Here is a 7389-nt window from a genome sequence, read left to right on the forward strand (position 1 = left end):
TGTTGGAGTAGCTGATATGTATAGTAATAGAGGCTGATCTGGAACTGGTGGCATCAAAACTGGCAGATTCAGAAGATAATCTTTAAGCGTCTGGAAAGCCTGTTGATAGTTATCATCCCATTTGAATTTGATGTTTTTATGTAGTAGGTGTTGAAAAGGATTACACTTATCTACAAGTTGTGCTATGAATCTCCTTATAGACTGAAGTCTGCCCTGTAAGGATCGAAGTTGACTGATATTTGTAGGTGGTTGCATCTCCAAGATGGCCTTGACTTTTGCTGGATCGGCTTCGATTCCTCTTTTGGACACAATGAATCCTAGGAGCTTCTCAGAGGTTACTCCAAAAACACATTTCTTGGGGTTTAATCTTACTTTGTACTTTTCCAACCGATCAAAGACGACTGAAAGTATGTCCAAATGTGTATCTCTGTCTATTGATTTACCCAAGAGATCATCAACATAATATTCCATGGTTACGTGCATGAGATCATGAAAGATAGTAGTCATTGCTCTTTGATATGTAGCACCTGCATTTTTCAGCCCAAAGGGCATGACATTCCAGCAGAAATTTCCCCAAGGGAAAGTGAATGATGTTTTGTGTTGATCCTCAGGTGCGATCCTTATTTGATTATACCCAGAAAATCCATCCATCAACGATAACATTTCATATCCCGCTGTGAGATCAACAATCAAGTCAATATTTGGTAATGGAAAGTCATACTTTGGACAAGCTTTGTTGATGTCTCAAAAATCTGTACATATTCTGATGCTACGATCTGGTTTACTGACAGGCACTAGATTGGAGAGCCATTCAGGATAATCAATTGGGCGTATGAATCCGACATCCAATAATTTCTCAAGTTCTGCTTTGACTAGTAATGCCACTTGTGGATGCATTTTTCTTAATTTCTGTTTCACTGGCTTTGCCCCTGGTTTGACTATCAAATGATGCATTACCAAATCCGGATCTAGTCCAGGCATATCAGCGTATGACCATGCAAAGTTGATTTGTCGTTCTTTGAAGAAACTTATGAATTTTGCCCTTTTAGACTCTGTCAATGATTGAGCCAGGAATATATTGCGTGGAACCTCTTTTGTACCAATGTTTGTTTTGATAGTCTCTTCTACCAACATGGATGACTTTTCCTCATATGATGCCGGGAGAATGTCGAGCCTTCCATCTTTGGGTGCCTCAGAGAGGTTTTCGCCCTCAGATACGTCCTTTCTTTTTACTTTTTTGGGGTCAGACAACGCCACAATGTGGTTTTCACCATAAGACCCTTGGTTTGTTCTTATTTTCATATTTTTGCGACTGGAAGGTCCGACACCCTCACCAAAATATGCCATGTTGTTGAGTTCTATAGTGTATCCTGCTTTATGGTCCCCAAGGGGAAGGTTGTCTCGTATGCCAAGATAGTCAATAACAGCTTCATCATTTTGGAATGTGTCAAACTGTACTGGTCCTTCATAATCCCAATCAATGAGTTTATGGTGAACAAGGGGAAGGCATTTAATGTCTAAATGTATATGGTGAAAATGGATAACAATAATAACAAAATTGAAAGGCTAAATGAATTCAACCACCAAACCCTAGCCTAACAACAACAAAGATCCACCATAACATATGAAGATTATCTAAGACAATGCAAATCAAACAAAATCACAAAGATTATACCATTACATGTCCAATAGGGTTTTGATCTCCATTCTTCCTATCTCCATTGATCTTGCTTGATATATTTGCTCTCAGATTTTATGTGCACAAGAGCTCAACAAAGAACGGAATGTGGTTGCAAGTAGGATCGTAGTGTAGTCAAGTGATCAAAATAGTTCATTAGGTCATTAGAAATGATTGATTAGGGTTTGATAATGAAGGAAGTGTCTCCTTAAATAGAAGACACTATAAGAAATGGAGGGATAAGATTGAGAGGTGTAAAAAGGAGGTCGGCTATGACTAGAGGGTAGGTAGAGGAAATAATAAAATAATGAAAGAGGTAGGTAGTGTAGGAATTAAGAGATGAATGACATGTGTCATGGGTAGAAAAGGCTAATGAATTAATTAAAAAAATTCATTTAATTAACAGAAGAAATGGGATCAATTAAATAAATAATTATTTATTTAATTTGGGAAAAGGATAATTTAAATAAATAAATGTATTTATTTAAATGAGAAATAAGGCTAGAAGAGGATAAATGAATTAATTAAATAAATAAAGATTTATTTAGTGAATAGAAGAATTAAGCTTAGATAATTAAATAAATAAAATATTTATTTAATTAGACATGACAATTTTGGGTGTCTGCACCCACAATAGTAGATGTTGTGGAGCAGCTCAAGAAAGCTTTGACCCATGTTTCCCTATGGGATCTCCTAAGTATCCCTAAGCAGAAGAAATGGCTGAAGGAAGCCCTATCTGAGGGTAGGAGAGATGCAAGCAAGGGCGCCACCAAAGCTCCATGAACCAACCAAATGGGTTTCCAACCCGCTGCCGACAAGTCATGCTCTCCGGCCATGTTGATCAATGAGGTTTCACCTCCCAAGTCTCAACTAGAAGGTAAGCCCAAACTGAACCCATTTTATCTTACTCTTATAGTTAGGGATAAATTCTTGCATAATTCTATGACAGATTCTGGAGCTACCACCACCATCATGCCTAAACAAATCGCCAAAGTTTTGAATATCAATTATGAACCTTTAAATAGGGGGGTTATGCAGCTTGATGGGAACAAGATCCAGACCATAGGTCTTATCAGAAGTCTCCCTCTGACTTTGTTTGCATGTCCTAGTGTTACATTATCCCAAGAAGTAGTGGTCATTGACATCCTGCCTATTTTTGGGCTCTGCCTTTCCTGAGACTTCACTGTGAAAATAGGAGGTTACTTGTCTTTAGATTGGTCCCACCTTATCCTCCACACTCAGCATGGCGCCAAGCTAAAAATTCTCTTAGAACCCCTCCATGCCAAACGCGTAGCGGACTAGGCCATGATTAATTTTGAGCCTGCTCACACTTCTATTTCAAATGAGGAAAGGAAAGTTGTATAACTCTTGGAAAATGAAGAATTAACGGGGGAGATTTCACTCAAACAGGAGGTTTTCCTGAACGAATTCATAGACTCTGATCCCTACTCCAACTACCACGCGACTAGCCTAGGTACCTATTGCATCTTTGACGAAAACTAGGCCATCCCGAAGCTTACTAAAGAACCATTTTTTGAAGAACAATTATCTTCAGCACTATGGACCCTGCACTTTGATGGTGCAAGATGTAAGATGGGCTCCAAAGCCAAAATTTGTCTCACCCCTCCCTCAAGCGAACAGATCCTAAAGCCTTTCTGGTTACAATTTGCATGTTTTAACAATAAAGCAAAGTATGAGGGACTGATCCAAGGCCTGATCTTGGCAGAAAGAATGGGCAATAAAAAATTGAAGGTCCTGGGTGACTCTGAGCTGGTTGTCCATCAAGTTCGAGGGATATCCAGTGCCAAATAGGTTCGCATGAGATCCTATCGTGCCAAAACGTGGGATCTAATAGAGAGTTTTGATTCTTTTAATATTGTGAGCATCCCCTAGAAATTAAATGTTGTTGTTGACCCGATGGCCACGATTAGATCACAATTTGACCTTGCCATAGACTTACTCACTGGATCTCAAGCAGTCTGTGTAGTCGTACGCCCAGTTATTCCTGATAATGATACTCAGTAGCAAGTTTTTGAGAGTGACCAATAGATCGCTTTATTCATCCAAAACTCAAGAGAATTTGCAGATCAACTGCAACCTAAGGTGAAAGAAGCCTACAGAGATCAAATCATCCAGTTGAAATCCAATAAGCTTCCTAATGCCCTGATCACTCTAGAGAATCTATTTGACCATGACGACACCAAAAATGATAAGCAGAAGCTTACATCTAGCAAAGGAGATTATACCAAGATGTTGGTAGGAAATGGGAGAGTACTCAAAGTAGGAAAAGAAGTTTCTCCTGAAGACCGGAAGAGATTGGCCCACTACAGTGATGAATACGTGCATGTCCTGGCTTGGTCTTATGATGATTTATAAGGTTATGATCGTAGCGTCATTCAGCATACCATTGAGCTTTCTAATGGAGCTAAGCTAGTTTGGTAGAAGCAAAGGCCAGTCAACCCAAAGATCGAGTCCCTCATGGCTCAAGAGTTAAGGAAGTTGATCAAATCAAGGATCATTTACCCTATAAAACATAGCACATGGGTATCCAATCTGGTGCCTGTAAGGAAAAATAATGGAGATATCCAACTCTGTGTAGATTTTTGAGATCTGAATCAAGCATCTCTCAAAGACCTTTACCCCTTGTCGTCAATGGAGCAACTACTGAGCACAGTGGTGGGGTCAGAGATGTTCTCAATACTCGATGACTTCTTGGGATACAACCAAGTCCTAGTAAAACCAGAAGATTAACATAAGACAACGTTCACCACCAAATGGGGGATGTTCACATACTAGAAGATGCCTTTCGGGTTGTCAAATGTCGGAGCAACTTTTCAAAGAGCTATGGATCTGGCCTTGAAATAACTCATAAATAAGATTATTTTGATAGACTTAGATGACGTGATAGTGTTTTCCAAACACCGAGAGGATCATTTTGATCATCTCTAACTAGTTTTCCAAAAATGCCTCGAATTTGGGATTTCCCTAAACCCAAAGAAATGCATTTTTGGCGTCCCCCAAGGCAAGTTGCTCAGACATATAGTGTTTAAAGAAGGTGTTTCCATCGACCTAGATAGAGTCAAGGCCATAAAAGACCTCCCCCTTCCGGTAAATAAAAAGGGAGTCCAGCCCTTTCTAGGAAAGGTCAATTTTGTCAGCCGTTTTATTTCTAATTTTGTCAGAATCATAAGGCCCGTCACCCTAATGCTCAAGAAGGATACACACTTCAAATGGACTCCTAAGGCCAAAAGAGATTTTGATGGAATCAAAGATGCTATCTATTCAACCCCTGTTTTGTCTAACCTAGATATGTCTAAAGATTTCATAATGTACGTTTTTTTCTGGTCAATATAGTATTTCCATGGTCTTGACCCAGAAAGACGCCAAAAAATAGAGTGAATATCCTATAGCCTTCCATTCAAAGACCCTCAAGGAATATGAGGCCAAATATAACTTTGTTGAAAAACAGGCCTTGGCCGCGATAAAGGGACTCAAGAAATTCAGGCATTTCATTGCCTGTAATAAAACCACGGTGTACGTAGCTCATCTTGTAGTTGGAGAATACATCATGGAGGGTGACATCACCGAAAAGAGGACCAACTGGATCACCAAGATCCTGGAGTACGATGTTGATGTCAGGCCAACCAAGCTTGTTCATGGCAAGGGCATATGTGAGTACATAGTTAAAGGGTGTGAATCCCGTGAAGACGAAAAGGCCACAAAAGAGGTTGTTACACTTCCACCCGATTTTACAAAAGCATGCTGGATAGAGGCCAGGAAACAATTCATGAAGACCGGGGTTTTTCTGAGGATCTCCCTCCTGAAAAGAGAAGGTTCTATAGACTCCAAAATAGCAGTTTCTATTTGATAGATGGAGTACTTTTCAAAAGGAATTTTGATGGAGTCTTGCTCCGCTGTGCTGATCAAAGACAAGCGGATAAAATTCTACATGAATTTCACTATGGTTCATCGGGAGGCCACTTCTCCGCTCCCACAACCATTATCAAAATTACCCAGGCTGGATATTTTTGTCCTTCCATGTTTAAGGATGTGCACAATTTAGTAAGATAATGCAAGGAGTGCTAGTATTATACTGGTAGAGGCAGAAAAGCAGCAATGCCTCTTAGGCTTATGTCGGTAGAAGAGCCTTTCACCTAGTGGGGTCTCGATTTCATTAGAATGATCAATCCCCCCAGTTAGATTGGACACAAGTAGATCATGACCACCACCAACAATTTCACCAGATGGTCCGAAGCTATCCCTTTGAGGAACTCATCAAAAAGTGAAGTGTTGGCTTTCCTAGAAGACCTGGCATGTCGATACGGTTCTCCTAAAACCATCGTATTAGATAATGCATGCGCATTCACCGGATCACGAATTACCCAATTTTCCCTCGACAGAGGCATCTATCTTAAAACCTCTTCTAATTACTATCTTCAAGGGAATGGACTTGTCGAGTCCACTAACAAGAACTTGATTAGGCTTATTAAAAGGATAGGTTCTGAATATAAGAGGGAGTGGCACAATCATTTGAGAAGCGCATTATGGACAAATCACATAACACCCAAACAAATCTTGAAAAACTCCCCATATAAGCTGGTATATGGAAAAAATGTACTTTTCCCCACGTCTTTAGAGATCCCAACCCTGTAGCTACTTAAGTCTATGGAGGTGGCAGAGAACGGCCCCATGGCTGTAAGATTAGCGAAGATTATGGAGATAGAAGAGGCAAGAGAGATAGCCTTTGCAACTCTCTAAGGTAGGCAGGAAACCATCAAAAGGTGGTTCAACAGTAAAAAGAGCTCTAATCCGGTTTTCAACCCTGGGGACCTCGTGCTGAAGTACAATGAAAGGGCGGTGAAGCTCGGCCAACACGCTAAGTTCAATTGCTTGTGGGAAGGGCCTTTCCACATTCTAAATTGCGGGGGTGTTAACGCATTTGAACTCAAAGACATGAATGGAGACCCCCTCTAGATTCCAGTTAATGGTTTCCACCTCAAGCCATTTCACTAAGCTTTCTCATTTCGTTTAGTGTATATATTGTGAATAGTTCTTTTGAGTGCCTAATTTATTTCATTTATTCCCCAAGCTAGTTCTAGAAAAGTAAAAGAAATTACAAAATATGCCAGGGTTGAGCAAAAAGAGAAACTTTTTTGTACTAAGCATTTTTATATTTCTGTTACATTTATAGAGCAGGCTTATGGCCCCTCCTTTTTACAAAATGATAAGGCAAAAGTCAGCAAAGGCGGGTCATCGTTGGTTCATTGGTCTTTTGTGTCCTCGTCTTCATCCATCAGGAAGTCTGAATCCTCACTATCATCAGGAGTGCTCCCTCCCTCTGATCACTCGTGGTCAGAATCTCTCCTAGGCTCCCTAGGCAGGAAGACAACAACCAGGTTTGGTTGTTTATGCGGTGTCAGAACTCGAGGGAAGATATAGTCCCTAAAATTAGTATACCATTCAGTATCTTCAGGGATAGGGACTATCATATGAATAAGCAAAAGGAATTCTGCAGAAAGCTTGGCATGAAACCGATGAGAAGACAGTGTCATTGTTTTCAGCCCACTGACAAGCAGATGCCAAGCCACTTCCTCATTGTGAGTGATAAACCTTTCCAGGTCAAATGGTAGTGGGAACCCATGGAGAGGGACATGACATGCAACCACATCCTCCAGTCTGCCCAAGTAGTCTTGGGAAAAGAGAGTCTTGGT

The sequence above is a fragment of the Cryptomeria japonica genome, chromosome 3 (assembly GCF_030272615.1).
Source record: "Cryptomeria japonica chromosome 3, Sugi_1.0, whole genome shotgun sequence".
Classification (NCBI taxonomy): domain Eukaryota; kingdom Viridiplantae; phylum Streptophyta; class Pinopsida; order Cupressales; family Cupressaceae; genus Cryptomeria; species Cryptomeria japonica.